Raw genomic sequence first — 16,544 nt, 5'->3', positions numbered from 1 at the left:
CAGTTCTCTACAGAATCTCACCAAATTCCTAAAAAGTCCCTCAAAGTTCCACAAACATCCCACAAAATCTCCCCGGAATCCAATAAAATTCCAGGAAAAATCCCACAAAATTCCCTAAATCTTCTCAAAACACGGCCAAAATCCACAAAAATCCCACCGAATCTCCACAAATTCCCACAGAATACATGAAAATACCCCTGATATTTCGTCAGTTCTCTACAGAATCTCACCAAATTCCAGAAAAGTCCCTCAAAGTTCCACAAACATCCCACAAAATCTCCTCAATATACAACAAAATCCCAGAAAAATCTCACAAAATTCCCTAAATCTTCTCAAAACACGACTAAATTCTAGAAAAATATCCCACCAAATCTCCACAAATTCCCACAAAATACATGAAAAATCCCTCAAGATCCCGAAATCGCCTCAATATCCCACAAAATCCCACAAAAATCCCACAAAACCTCCACAAGTTTCCACAAAATCTAAGAAAAATTCCTCAAAATTCTTCAAGTCTCCTCAAAACCACACAAAGTCCTTGAAAAGGCCCACCAAATTCCAGTAAAATCCCACAGATTCTCCACAAATTCCCACAAAATCTAAAACAAATTCCTCAAAATTCTTCAAGTCTCCTCAGAATCCCACACAATTCCATAAAAAACACACAAAATTCCAGAGAAGTCCCACAAAACTCCCTAAATCATTTCAAAACCCTACCAATTCACAGGAATGTCCCACAAAATCTCCACCAATTCCCAGAACATCCCACAAAAATCCCACAAAAATCCCTAAATCTTCTGAAAACTCGACCAAATTCCAGAAACGCCCCATAAAATCAGCACAGTTTCCCACAAAATTCAAGAAAAAACACCACAAAATTCCCTAAATCTTCTCAAAACACAACCAAATTCTAGAAAAATATCCCACCAAATCTCCACAAATTCCCACAAAATACATGAGAAATCCCTCAAGATCCCTAAATCGCCTCAATATCCCACAAAATCACACAAAAATCCCACAAAACCTCCACAAGTTTCCACAAAATCTAAGAAAAATTCCTCAAAATTCTTCAAGTCTCCTCAGAATCCCACACAATTCCAGAAAAAACACACAAAATTCCAGAGAAGTCCCACAAAACTCCCTAAATCATTTCAAACCCTACCAATTCACAGGAATGTCCCACAAAATCTCCACCAATTCCCAGAACATCCCACAAAAATCTCACAAAAATCCCTAAATCTTCTGAAAACTCGACCAAATTCCAGAAACGCCCCATAAAATCAGCACAGTTTCCCACAAAATTCAAGAAAAAACACCACAAAATTCCCTAAATCTTTTCACAATACCACAAAATTCTTGAAAAGCCCCACCAAATTCCAGAAACATCCCACAAAATTTCCTCAATACCCAACAAAATCCCAGAAAAATCACACAAAATTCCCTAAATCTTCTCAAAACACGGCCAAATTCTAGAAAAATATCCCACCAAATCTCCACAAATTCCCACAAATTACATGAAAAATCTCTCAAGATCCCGAAATCGCCTCAATATCCCAAAAAATTCCACAAAAATCCCACAAAACCTCCACAAGTTTCCACAAAATCTAAGAAAAATTCCTCAAAAGTCTTCAAGTCTCCTCAAAACCACACAAAGTCCTTGAAAAGGCCCACCAAATTCCAGTAAAATCCCACAGATTCTCCACAAATTCCCACAAAATCTAAAACAAATTCCTCAAAATTCTTCAAGTCTCCTCAGAATCCCACACAATTCCAGAAAAAACACACAAAATTCCAGAGAAGTCCCACAAAACTCCCTAAATCATTTCAAAACCCTACCAATTCACAGGAATGTCCCACAAAATCTCCACCAATTCCCAGAACATCCCACAAAAATCTCACAAAAATCCCTAAATCTTCTGAAAACTCGACCAAATTCCAGAAACGCCCCATAAAATCAGCACAGTTTCCCACAAAATTCAAGAAAAAACACCACAAAATTCCCTAAATCTTTTCAAAATACCACAAAATTCTTGAAAAGCCCCACCAAATTCCAGAAACATCCCACAAAATTTCCTCAATACCCAACAAAATCCCAGAAAAGTCCCACAAAATTCCCTAAATCTTCTCAAAACTACCAAATTCCAGAAAAATCCCACAGAATCTCCACAAATTCCCACAGAATACATGACAAATCCCTGATAATTCGTCAGTTCTCTACAGAATCTCACCAAATTCCTAAAAAGTCCCTCAAAGTTCCACAAACATCCCACAAAATCTCCCCGGAATCCAATAAAATTCCAGGAAAAATCCCACAAAATTCCCTAAATCTTCTCAAAACATGGCCAAAATCCACAAAAATCCCACCGAATCTCCACAAATTCCCACAGAATACATGAAAATACCCCTGATAATTCGTCAGTTCTCTACAGAATCTCACCAAATTCCAGAAAAGTCCCTCAAAGTTCCACAAACATCCCACAAAATCTCCTCAATATACAACAAAATCCCAGAAAAATCACACAAAATTCCCTAAATCTTCTCAAAACACGACTAAATTCTAGAAAAATATCCCACCAAATCTCCACAAAATCCCACAAAATACATGAAAAATCCCTCAAGATCCCGAAATCGCCTCAATATCCCACAAAATCCCACAAAAATCACACAAAACCTCCACAAGTTTCCACAAAATCTAAGAAAAATTCCTCAAAATTCTTCAAGTCTCCTCAAAACCACACAAAGTCCTTGAAAAGGCCCACCAAATTCCAGTAAAATCCCACAGATTCTCCACAAATTCCCACAAAATCTAAAACAAATTCCTCAAAATTCTTCAAGTCTCCTCAGAATCCCACACAATTCCATAGAAAACACACAAAATTCCAGAGAAGTCCCACAAAACTCCCTAAATCATTTCAAAACCCTACCAATTCACAGGAATGTCCCACAAAATCTCCACCAATTCCCAGAACATCCCTCAAAAATCCCACAAAAATCCCTAAATCTTCTGAAAACTCGACCAAATTCCAGAAACGCCCCATAAAATCAGCACAGTTTCCCACAAAATTCAAGAAAAAACACCACAAAATTCCCTAAATCTTCTCAAAACACAACCAAATTCTAGAAAAATATCCCACCAAATCTCCACAAATTCCCACAAAATACATGAGAAATCCCTCAAGATCCCAAAATCGCCTCAATATCCCACAAAATCACACAAAAATCCCACAAAACCTCCACAAGTTTCCACAAAATCTAAGAAAAATTCCTCAAAATTCTTCAAGTCTCCTCAGAATCCCACACAATTCCAGAAAAAACACACAAAATTCCAGAGAAGTCCCACAAAACTCCCTAAATCATTTCAAACCCTACCAATTCACAGGAATGTCCCACAAAATCTCCACCAATTCCCAGAACATCCCACAAAAATCTCACAAAAATCCCTAAATCTTCTGAAAACTCGACCAAATTCCAGAAACGCCCCATAAAATCAGCACAGTTTCCCACAAAATTCAAGAAAAAACACCACAAAATTCCCTAAATCTTTTCAAAATACCACAAAATTCTTGAAAAGCCCCACCAAATTCCAGAAACATCCCACAAAATTTCCTCAATACCCAACAAAATCCCAGAAAAATCACACAAAATTCCCTAAATCTTCTCAAAACACGGCCAAATTCTAGAAAAATATCCCACCAAATCTCCACAAATTCCCACAAAATACATGAAAAATCTCTCAAGATCCCGAAATCGCCTCAATATCCCAAAAAATTCCACAGAAATCCCACAAAACCTCCAAGAGTTTCCACAAAATCTAAGAAAAATTCCTCAAAAGTCTTCAAGTCTCCTCAAAACCACACAAAGTCCTTGAAAAGGCCCACCAAATTCCAGTAAAATCCCACAGATTCTCCACAAATTCCCACAAAATCTAAAACAAATTCCTCAAAATTCTTCAAGTCTCCTCAGAATCCCACACAATTCCAGAAAAAAACCACAAAATTCCAGAGAAGTCCCACAAAACTCCCTAAATCATTTCAAAACCCTACCAATTCACAGGAATGTCCCACAAAATCTCCACCAATTCCCAGAACATCCCACAAAAATCTCACAAAAATCCCTAAATCTTCTGAAAACTCGACCAAATTCCAGAAACGCCCCATAAAATCAGCACAGTTTCCCACAAAATTCAAGAAAAAACACCACAAAATTCCCTAAATCTTTTCAAAATACCACAAAATTCTTGAAAAGCCCCACCAAATTCCAGAAACATCCCACAAAATGTCCTCAATACCCAACAAAATCCCAGAAAAGTCCCACAAAATTCCCTAAATCTTCTCAAAACTACCAAATTCCAGAAAAATCCCACAGAATCTCAACAAATTCCCACAGAATACATGACAAATCCCTGATAATTCGTCAGTTCTCTACAGAATCTCACCAAATTCCAGAAAAGTCCCTCAAAGTTCCACAAACATCCCACAAAATCTCCCCGGAATCCAATAAAATTCCAGGAAAAATCCCACAAAATTCCCTAAATCTTCTCAAAACATGGCCAAAATCCACAAAAATCCCACCGAATCTCCACAAATTCCCACAGAATACATGAAAATACCCCTGATAATTCGTCAGTTCTCTACAGAATCTCACCAAATTCCAGAAAAGTCCCTCAAAGTTCCACAAACATCCCACAAAATCTCCTCAATATACAACAAAATCCCAGAAAAATCACACAAAATTCCCTAAATCTTCTCAAAACACGACTAAATTCTAGAAAAATATCCCACCAAATCTCCACAAAATCCCACAAAATACATGAAAAATCCCTCAAGATCCCGAAATCGCCTCAATATCCCACAAAATCCCACAAAAATCCCACAAAACCTCCACAAGCTTCCACAAAATCTAAGAAAAATTCCTCAAAATTCTTCAAGTCTCCTCAAAACCACACAAAGTCCTTGAAAAGGCCCACCAAATTCCAGTAAAATCCCACAGATTCTCCACAAATTCCCACAAAATCTAAAACAAATTCCTCAAAATTCTTCAAGTCTCCTCAGAATCCCACACAATTCCATAAAAAACACACAAAATTCCAGAGAAGTCCCACAAAACTCCCTAAATCATTTCAAAACCCTACCAATTCACAGGAATGTCCCACAAAATCTCCACCAATTCCCAGAACATCCCACAAAAATCCCACAAAAATCCCTAAATCTTCTGAAAACTCGACCAAATTCCAGAAACGCCCCATAAAATCAGCACAGTTTCCCACAAAATTCAAGAAAAAACACCACAAAATTCCCTAAATCTTTTCAAAATACCACAAAATTCTTGAAAAGCCCCACCAAATTCCAGAAACATCCCACAAAATGTCCTCAATACCCAACAAAATCCCAGAAAAGTCCCACAAAATTCCCTAAATCTTCTCAAAACTACCAAATTTCAGAAAAATCCCACCGAATCTCCACAAATTCCCACAGAATACATGAAAATACCCCTGATATTTCGTCAGTTCTCTACAGAATCTCACCAAATTCCAGAAAAGTCCCTCAAAGTTCCACAAACATCCCACAAAATCTCCTCAATATACAACAAAATCCCAGAAAAATCACACAAAATTCCCTAAATCTTCTCAAAACACGACTAAATTCTAGAAAAATGTCCCACCAAATCTCCACAAAATCCCACAAAATACATGAAAAATCCCTCAAGATCCCGAAATCGCCTCAATATCCCACAAAATCACACAAAAATCACCCAAAACCTCCATAAGTTTCCACAAAATCTAAGAAAAATTCCTCAAAATACTTCAAGTCTCCTCCGAATCCCACACAATTCCAGAAAAACCCCACAAAATTCCTGAGAAGTCCCACAAAACTCCCTAAATCATTTCAAAACCCTACCAATTCACAGCAATGTCCCACAAAATCTCCACCAATTCCCAGAACATCCCACAAAAATCCCACAAAAATCCCTAAATCTTCTGAAAACTCGACCAAATTCCAGAAACGCCCCATAAAATCAGCACAGTTTCCCACAAAATTCAAGAAAAAACACCACAAAATTCCCTAAATCTTTTCAAAATACCACAAAATTCTTGAAAAGCCCCACCAAATTCCAGAAACATCCCACAAAATTTCCTCAATACCCAACAAAATCCCAGAAAAATCACACAAAATTCCCTAAATCTTCTCAAAACACGGCCAAAATCCACAAAAATCCCACCAAATCTCCACAAATTCCCACAGAATACATGAAAAATCCCTGATAATTCGTCAGTTCTGTACAGAATCTCACCAAATTCCTAAAAAGTCCCTCAAAGTTCCACAAACATCCCACAAAATCTCCCCGGAATCCAATAAAATTCCAGGAAAAATCCCACAAAATTCCCTAAATCTTCTCAAAACATGGCCAAAATCCACAAAAATCCCACCGAATCTCCACAAATTCCCACAGAATACGTGAAAATACCCCTGATATTTCGTCAGTTCTCTACAGAATCTCACCAAATTCCAGAAAAGTCCCTCAAAGTTCCACAAACATCCCACAAAATCTCCTCAATATACAACAAAATCCCAGAAAAATCACACAAAATTCCCTAAATCTTCTCAAAACACGACTAAATTCTAGAAAAATATCCCACCAAATCTCCACAAATTCCCACAAAATACATGAAAAATCCCTCAAGATCCCTAAATCGCCTCAATATCCCACAAAATCCCACAAAAATCCCACAAAACCTCCACAGGTTTCCACAAAATCTAAGAAAAATTCCTCAAAATTCTTCAAGTCTCCTCAAAACCACACAAAGTCCTTGAAAAGGCCCACCAAATTCCAGTAAAATCCCACAGATTCTCCACAAATTCCCACAAAATCTAAAACAAATTCCTCAAAATTCTTCAAGTCTCCTCAGAATCCCACACAATTCCATAAAAAACACACAAAATTCCAGAGAAGTCCCACAAAACTCCCTAAATCATTTCAAAACCCTACCAATTCACAGGAATGTCCCACAAAATCTTTACCAATTCCCAGAACATCCCACAAAAATCCCACTAAAATCCCTAAATCTTCTGAAAACTCGACCAAATTCCAGAAACGTCCCATAAAATCAGCACAGTTTCCCACAAAATTCAAGAAAAAACACCACAAAATTCCCTAAATCTTCTCAAAACACAACCAAATTCTAGAAAAATATCCCACCAAATCTCCACAAATTCCCACAAAATACATGAGAAATCCCTCCAGATCCCTAAATCGCCTCAATATCCCACAAAATCACACAAAAATCCCACAAAACCTCCACAAGTTTCCACAAAATCTAAGAAAAATTCCTCAAAATTCTTCAAGTCTCCTCAGAATCCCACACAATTCCAGAAAAAACACACAAAATTCCAGAGAAGTCCCACAAAACTCCCTAAATCATTTCAAACCCTACCAATTCACAGGAATGTCCCACAAAATCTCCACCAATTCCCAGAACATCCCACAAAAATCTCACAAAAATCCCTAAATCTTCTGAAAACTCGACCAAATTCCAGAAACGCCCCATAAAATCAGCACAGTTTCCCACAAAATTCAAGAAAAAACACCACAAAATTCCCTAAATCTTTTCACAATACCACAAAATTCTTGAAAAGCCCCACCAAATTCCAGAAACATCCCACAAAATTTCCTCAATACCCAACAAAATCCCAGAAAAATCACACAAAATTCCCTAAATCTTCTCAAAACACGGCCAAATTCTAGAAAAATATCCCACCAAATCTCCACAAATTCCCACAAAATACATGAAAAATCTCTCAAGATCCCGAAATCGCCTCAATATCCCAAAAAATTCCACAAAAATCCCACAAAACCTCCACAAGTTTCCACAAAATCTAAGAAAAATTCCTCAAAAGTCTTCAAGTCTCCTCAAAACCACACAAAGTCCTTGAAAAGGCCCACCAAATTCCAGTAAAATCCCACAGATTCTCCACAAATTCCCACAAAATCTAAAACAAATTCCTCAAAATTCTTCAAGTCTCCTCAGAATCCCACACAATTCCATAAAAAACACACAAAATTCCAGAGAAGTCCCACAAAACTCCCTAAATCATTTCAAAACCCTACCAATTCACAGGAATGTCCCACAAAATCTCCACCAATTCCCAGAACATCCCACAAAAATCCCACAAAAATCCCTAAATCTTCTGAAAACTCGACCAAATTCCAGAAACGCCCCATAAAATCAGCACAGTTTCCCACAAAATTCAAGAAAAAACACCAAAAAATTCCCTAAATCTTTTCAAAATACCACAAAATTCTTGAAAAGCCCCACCAAATTCCAGAAACATCCCACAAAATGTCCTCAATACCCAACAAAATCCCAGAAAAGTCCCACAAAATTCCCTAAATCATCTCAAAACTACCAAATTCCAGAAAAATCCCACCGAATCTCCACAAATTCCCACAGAATACATGAAAATACCCCTGATATTTCGTCAGTTCTCTACAGAATCTCACCAAATTCCAGAAAAGTCCCTCAAAGTTCCACAAACATCCCACAAAATCTCCTCAATATACAACAAAATCCCAGAAAAATCACACAAAATTCCCTAAATCTTCTCAAAACACGACTAAATTCTAGAAAAATGTCCCACCAAATCTCCACAAAATCCCACAAAATACATGAAAAATCCCTCAAGATCCCGAAATCGCCTCAATATCCCACAAAATCACACAAAAATCACCCAAAACCTCCATAAGTTTCCACAAAATCTAAGAAAAATTCCTCAAAATACTTCAAGTCTCCTCCGAATCCCACACAATTCCAGAAAAACCCCACAAAATTCCTGAGAAGTCCCACAAAACTCCCTAAATCATTTCAAAACCCTACCAATTCACAGCAATGTCCCACAAAATCTCCACCAATTCCCAGAACATCCCACAAAAATCCCACAAAAATCCCTAAATCTTCTGAAAACTCGACCAAATTCCAGAAACGCCCCATAAAATCAGCACAGTTTCCCACAAAATTCAAGAAAAAACACCACAAAATTCCCTAAATCTTTTCAAAATACCACAAAATTCTTGAAAAGCCCCACCAAATTCCAGAAACATCCCACAAAATTTCCTCAATACCCAACAAAATCCCAGAAAAATCACACAAAATTCCCTAAATCTTCTCAAAACACGGCCAAAATCCACAAAAATCCCACCAAATCTCCACAAATTCCCACAGAATACATGAAAAATCCCTGATAATTCGTCAGTTCTGTACAGAATCTCACCAAATTCCTAAAAAGTCCCTCAAAGTTCCACAAACATCCCACAAAATCTCCCCGGAATCCAATAAAATTCCAGGAAAAATCCCACAAAATTCCCTAAATCTTCTCAAAACATGGCCAAAATCCACAAAAATCCCACCGAATCTCCACAAATTCCCACAGAATACGTGAAAATACCCCTGATATTTCGTCAGTTCTCTACAGAATCTCACCAAATTCCAGAAAAGTCCCTCAAAGTTCCACAAACATCCCACAAAATCTCCTCAATATACAACAAAATCCCAGAAAAATCACACAAAATTCCCTAAATCTTCTCAAAACACGACTAAATTCTAGAAAAATATCCCACCAAATCTCCACAAATTCCCACAAAATACATGAAAAATCCCTCAAGATCCCTAAATCGCCTCAATATCCCACAAAATCCCACAAAAATCCCACAAAACCTCCACAGGTTTCCACAAAATCTAAGAAAAATTCCTCAAAATTCTTCAAGTCTCCTCAAAACCACACAAAGTCCTTGAAAAGGCCCACCAAATTCCAGTAAAATCCCACAGATTCTCCACAAATTCCCACAAAATCTAAAACAAATTCCTCAAAATTCTTCAAGTCTCCTCAGAATCCCACACAATTCCATAAAAAACACACAAAATTCCAGAGAAGTCCCACAAAACTCCCTAAATCATTTCAAAACCCTACCAATTCACAGGAATGTCCCACAAAATCTTTACCAATTCCCAGAACATCCCACAAAAATCCCACTAAAATCCCTAAATCTTCTGAAAACTCGACCAAATTCCAGAAACGTCCCATAAAATCAGCACAGTTTCCCACAAAATTCAAGAAAAAACACCACAAAATTCCCTAAATCTTCTCAAAACACAACCAAATTCTAGAAAAATATCCCACCAAATCTCCACAAATTCCCACAAAATACATGAGAAATCCCTCCAGATCCCTAAATCGCCTCAATATCCCACAAAATCACACAAAAATCCCACAAAACCTCCACAAGTTTCCACAAAATCTAAGAAAAATTCCTCAAAATTCTTCAAGTCTCCTCAGAATCCCACACAATTCCAGAAAAAACACACAAAATTCCAGAGAAGTCCCACAAAACTCCCTAAATCATTTCAAACCCTACCAATTCACAGGAATGTCCCACAAAATCTCCACCAATTCCCAGAACATCCCACAAAAATCTCACAAAAATCCCTAAATCTTCTGAAAACTCGACCAAATTCCAGAAACGCCCCATAAAATCAGCACAGTTTCCCACAAAATTCAAGAAAAAACACCACAAAATTCCCTAAATCTTTTCACAATACCACAAAATTCTTGAAAAGCCCCACCAAATTCCAGAAACATCCCACAAAATTTCCTCAATACCCAACAAAATCCCAGAAAAATCACACAAAATTCCCTAAATCTTCTCAAAACACGGCCAAATTCTAGAAAAATATCCCACCAAATCTCCACAAATTCCCACAAAATACATGAAAAATCTCTCAAGATCCCGAAATCGCCTCAATATCCCAAAAAATTCCACAAAAATCCCACAAAACCTCCACAAGTTTCCACAAAATCTAAGAAAAATTCCTCAAAAGTCTTCAAGTCTCCTCAAAACCACACAAAGTCCTTGAAAAGGCCCACCAAATTCCAGTAAAATCCCACAGATTCTCCACAAATTCCCACAAAATCTAAAACAAATTCCTCAAAATTCTTCAAGTCTCCTCAGAATCCCACACAATTCCAGAAAAAAACCACAAAATTCCAGAGAAGTCCCACAAAACTCCCTAAATCATTTCAAAACCCTACCAATTCACAGGAATGTCCCACAAAATCTCCACCAATTCCCAGAACATCCCACAAAAATCTCACAAAAATCCCTAAATCTTCTGAAAACTCAACCAAATTCCAGAAACGCCCCATAAAATCAGCACAGTTTCCCACAAAATTCAAGAAAAAACACCACAAAATTCCCTAAATCTTTTCAAAATACCACAAAATTCTTGAAAAGCCCCACCAAATTCCAGAAACATCCCACAAAATGTCCTCAATACCCAACAAAATCCCAGAAAAGTCCCACAAAATTCCCTAAATCTTCTCAAAACTACCAAATTCCAGAAAAATCCCACAGAATCTCCACAAATTCCCACAGAATACATGACAAATCCCTGATAATTCGTCAGTTCTCTACAGAATCTCACCAAATTCCAGAAAAGTCCCTCAAAGTTCCACAAACATCCCACAAAATCTCCCCGGAATCCAATAAAATTCCAGGAAAAATCCCACAAAATTCCCTAAATCTTCTCAAAACATGGCCAAAATCCACAAAAATCCCACCGAATCTCCACAAATTCCCACAGAATACATGAAAATACCCCTGATAATTCGTCAGTTCTCTACAGAATCTCACCAAATTCCAGAAAAGTCCCTCAAAGTTCCACAAACATCCCACAAAATCTCCTCAATATACAACAAAATCCCAGAAAAATCACACAAAATTCCCTAAATCTTCTCAAAACACGACTAAATTCTAGAAAAATATCCCACCAAATCTCCACAAAATCCCACAAAATACATGAAAAATCCCTCAAGATCCCGAAATCGCCTCAATATCCCACAAAATCCCACAAAAATCCCACAAAACCTCCACAAGTTTCCACAAAATCTAAGAAAAATTCCTCAAAATTCTTCAAGTCTCCTCAAAACCACACAAAGTCCTTGAAAAGGCCCACCAAATTCCAGTAAAATCCCACAGATTCTCCACAAATTCCCACAAAATCTAAAACAAATTCCTCAAAATTCTTCAAGTCTCCTCAGAATCCCACACAATTCCATAAAAAACACACAAAATTCCAGAGAAGTCCCACAAAACTCCCTAAATCATTTCAAAACCCTACCAATTCACAGGAATGTCCCACAAAATCTCCACCAATTCCCAGAACATCCCACAAAAATCCCACAAAAATCCCTAAATCTTCTGAAAACTCGACCAAATTCCAGAAACGCCCCATAAAATCAGCACAGTTTCCCACAAAATTCAAGAAAAAACACCAAAAAATTCCCTAAATCTTTTCAAAATACCACAAAATTCTTGAAAAGCCCCACCAAATTCCAGAAACATCCCACAAAATGTCCTCAATACCCAACAAAATCCCAGAAAAGTCCCACAAAATTCCCTAAATCTTCTCAAAACTACCAAATTCCAGAAAAATCCCACCGAATCTCCACAAATTCCCACAGAATACATGAAAATACCCCTGATATTTCGTCAGTTCTCTACAGAATCTCACCAAATTCCAGAAAAGTCCCTCAAAGTTCCACAAACATCCCACAAAATCTCCTCAATATACAACAAAATCCCAGAAAAATCACACAAAATTCCCTAAATCTTCTCAAAACACGACTAAATTCTAGAAAAATGTCCCACCAAATCTCCACAAAATCCCACAAAATACATGAAAAATCCCTCAAGATCCCGAAATCGCCTCAATATCCCACAAAATCACACAAAAATCACCCAAAACCTCCATAAGTTTCCACAAAATCTAAGAAAAATTCCTCAAAATACTTCAAGTCTCCTCCGAATCCCACACAATTCCAGAAAAACCCCACAAAATTCCTGAGAAGTCCCACAAAACTCCCTAAATCATTTCAAAACCCTACCAATTCACAGGAATGTCCCACAAAATCTCCACCAATTCCCAGAACATCCCACAAAAATCCCACAAAAATCCCTAAATCTTCTGAAAACTCGACCAAATTCCAGAAACGCCCCATAAAATCAGCACAGTTTCCCACAAAATTCAAGAAAAAACACCACAAAATTCCCTAAATCTTTTCAAAATACCACAAAATTCTTGAAAAGCCCCACCAAATTCCAGAAACATCCCACAAAATTTCCTCAATACCCAACAAAATCCCAGAAAAATCACACAAAATTCCCTAAATCTTCTCAAAACACGGCCAAAATCCACAAAAATCCCACCAAATCTCCACAAATTCCCACAGAATACATGAAAAATCCCTGATAATTCGTCAGTTCTGTACAGAATCTCACCAAATTCCTAAAAAGTCCCTCAAAGTTCCACAAACATCCCACAAAATCTCCCCGGAATCCAATAAAATTCCAGGAAAAATCCCACAAAATTCCCTAAATCTTCTCAAAACATGGCCAAAATCCACAAAAATCCCACCGAATCTCCACAAATTCCCACAGAATACATGAAAATACCCCTGATATTTCGTCAGTTCTCTACAGAATCTCACCAAATTCCAGAAAAGTCCCTCAAAGTTCCACAAACATCCCACAAAATCTCCTCAATATACAACAAAATCCCAGAAAAATCACACAAAATTCCCTAAATCTTCTCAAAACACGACTAAATTCTAGAAAAATATCCCACCAAATCTCCACAAATTCCCACAAAATACATGAAAAATACCTCAAGATCCCGAAATCGCCTCAATATCCCACAAAATCCCACAAAAATCCCACAAAACCTCCACAAGTTTCCACAAAATCTAAGAAAAATTCCTCAAAATTCTTCAAGTCTCCTCAAAACCACACAAAGTCCTTGAAAAGGCCCACCAAATTCCAGTAAAATCCCACAGATTCTCCACAAATTCCCACAAAATCTAAAACAAATTCCTCAAAATTCTTCAAGTCTCCGCAGAATCCCACACAATTCCATAAAAAACACACAAAATTCCAGAGAAGTCCCACAAAACTCCCTAAATCATTTCAAAACCCTACCAATTCACAGGAATGTCCCACAAAATCTTTACCAATTCCCAGAACATCCCACAAAAATCCCACTAAAATCCCTAAATCTTCTGAAAACTCGACCAAATTCCAGAAACGTCCCATAAAATCAGCACAGTTTCCCACAAAATTCAAGAAAAAACACCACAAAATTCCCTAAATCTTCTCAAAACACAACCAAATTCTAGAAAAATATCCCACCAAATCTCCACAAATTCCCACAAAATACATGAGAAATCCCTCCAGATCCCTAAATCGCCTCAATATCTTACAAAATCACACAAAAATCCCACAAAACCTCCACAAGTTTCCACAAAATCTAAGAAAAATTCCTCAAAATTCTTCAAGTCTCCTCAGAATCCCACACAATTCCAGAAAAAACACACAAAATTCCAGAGAAGTCCCACAAAACTCCCTAAATCATTTCAAACCCTACCAATTCACAGGAATGTCCCACAAAATCTCCACCAATTCCCAGAACATCCCACAAAAATCCCACAAAAAACCCTAAATCTTCTGAAAACTCGACCAAATTCCAGAAACGCCCCATAAAATCAGCACAGTTTCCCACAAAATTCAAGAAAAAACACCACAAAATTCCCTAAATCTTTTCAAAATACCACAAAATTCTTGAAAAGCCCCACCAAATTCCAGAAACATCCCACAAAATTTCCTCAATACCCAACAAAATCCCAGAAAAATCACACAAAATTCCCTAAATCTTCTCAAAACACGGCCAAATTCTAGAAAAATATCCCACCAAATCTCCACAAATTCCCACAAAATACATGAAAAATCTCTCAAGATCCCGAAATCGCCTCAATATACCAAAAAATCCCACAAAAATCACACAAAACCTCCACAAGTTTCCACAAAGTCTAAGAAAAATTCCTCAAAAGTCTTCAAGTCTCCTCAAAACCACACAAAGTCCTTGAAAAGGCCCACCAAATTCCAGTAAAATCCCACAGATTCTCCACAAATTCCCACAAAATCTAAAACAAATTCCTCAAAATTCTTCAAGTCTCCTCAGAATCCCACACAATTCCAGAAAAAACACACAAAATTCCAGAGAAGTCCCACAAAACTCCCTAAATCATTTCAAAACCCTACCAATTCACAGGAATGTCCCACAAAATCTCCACCAATTCCCAGAACATCCCACAAAAATCTCACAAAAATCCCTAAATCTTCTGAAAACTCGACCAAATTCCAGAAACGCCCCATAAAATCAGCACAGTTTCCCACAAAATTCAAGAAAAAACACCACAAAATTCCCTAAATCTTTTCAAAATACCACAAAATTCTTGAAAAGCCCCACCAAATTCCAGAAACATCCCACAAAATGTCCTCAATACCCAACAAAATCCCAGAAAAGTCCCACAAAATTCCCTAAATCTTCTCAAAACTACCAAATTCCAGAAAAATCCCACAGAATCTCCACAAATTCCCACAGAATACATGACAAATCCCTGATAATTTGTCAGTTCTCTACAGAATCTCACCAAATTCCTAAAAAGTCCCTCAAAGTTCCACAAACATCCCACAAAATCTCCCCGGAATCCAATAAAATTCCAGGAAAAATCCCACAAAATTCCCTAAATCTTCTCAAAACATGGCCAAAATCCACAAAAATCCCACCGAATCTCCACAAATTCCCACAGAATACATGAAAATACCCCTGATAATTCTTCAGTTCTCTACAGAATCTCACCAAATTCCAGAAAAGTCCCTCAAAGTTCCACAAACATCCCACAAAATCTCCTCAATATACAACAAAATCCCAGAAAAATCACACAAAATTCCCTAAATCTTCTCAAAACACGACTAAATTCTAGAAAAATATCCCACCAAATCTCCACAAAATCCCACAAAATACATGAAAAATCCCTCAAGATCCCGAAATCGCCTCAATATCCCACAAAATCCCACAAAAATCACACAAAACCTCCACAAGTTTCCACAAAATCTAAGAAAAATTCCTCAAAATTCTTCAAGTCTCCTCAAAACCACACAAAGTCCTTGAAAAGGCCCACCAAATTCCAGTAAAATCCCACAGATTCTCCACAAATTCCCACAAAATCTAAAACAAATTCCTCAAAATTCTTCAAGTCTCCTCAGAATCCCACACAATTCCATAGAAAACACACAAAATTCCAGAGAAGTCCCACAAAACTCCCTAAATCATTTCAAAACCCTACCAATTCACAGGAATGTCCCACAAAATCTCCACCAATTCCCAGAACATCCCACAAAAATCTCACAAAAATCCCTAAATCTTCTGAAAACTCGACCAAATTCCAGAAACGCCCCATAAAATCAGCACAGTTTCCCACAAAATTCAAGAAAAAACACCACAAAATTCCCTAAATCTTCTCAAAACACAACCAAATTCTAGAAAAATATCCCACCAAATCTCCACAAATTCCCACAAAATACATGAGAAATCCCTCAAGATCCCTAAATCGCCTCAATATCCCACAAAATCACACAAAAATCCCACAAAACCTCCA

Source organism: Cyanistes caeruleus, chromosome 4, assembly GCF_971803275.1.
Source record: "Cyanistes caeruleus chromosome 4, bCyaCae1.hap1.1, whole genome shotgun sequence".
In the NCBI taxonomy this organism is placed as follows: Eukaryota; Metazoa; Chordata; class Aves; order Passeriformes; family Paridae; genus Cyanistes; species Cyanistes caeruleus.
The sequence above is the reverse complement of the archived record's forward strand: the minus strand, read 5'-3'. Positions refer to the sequence as shown.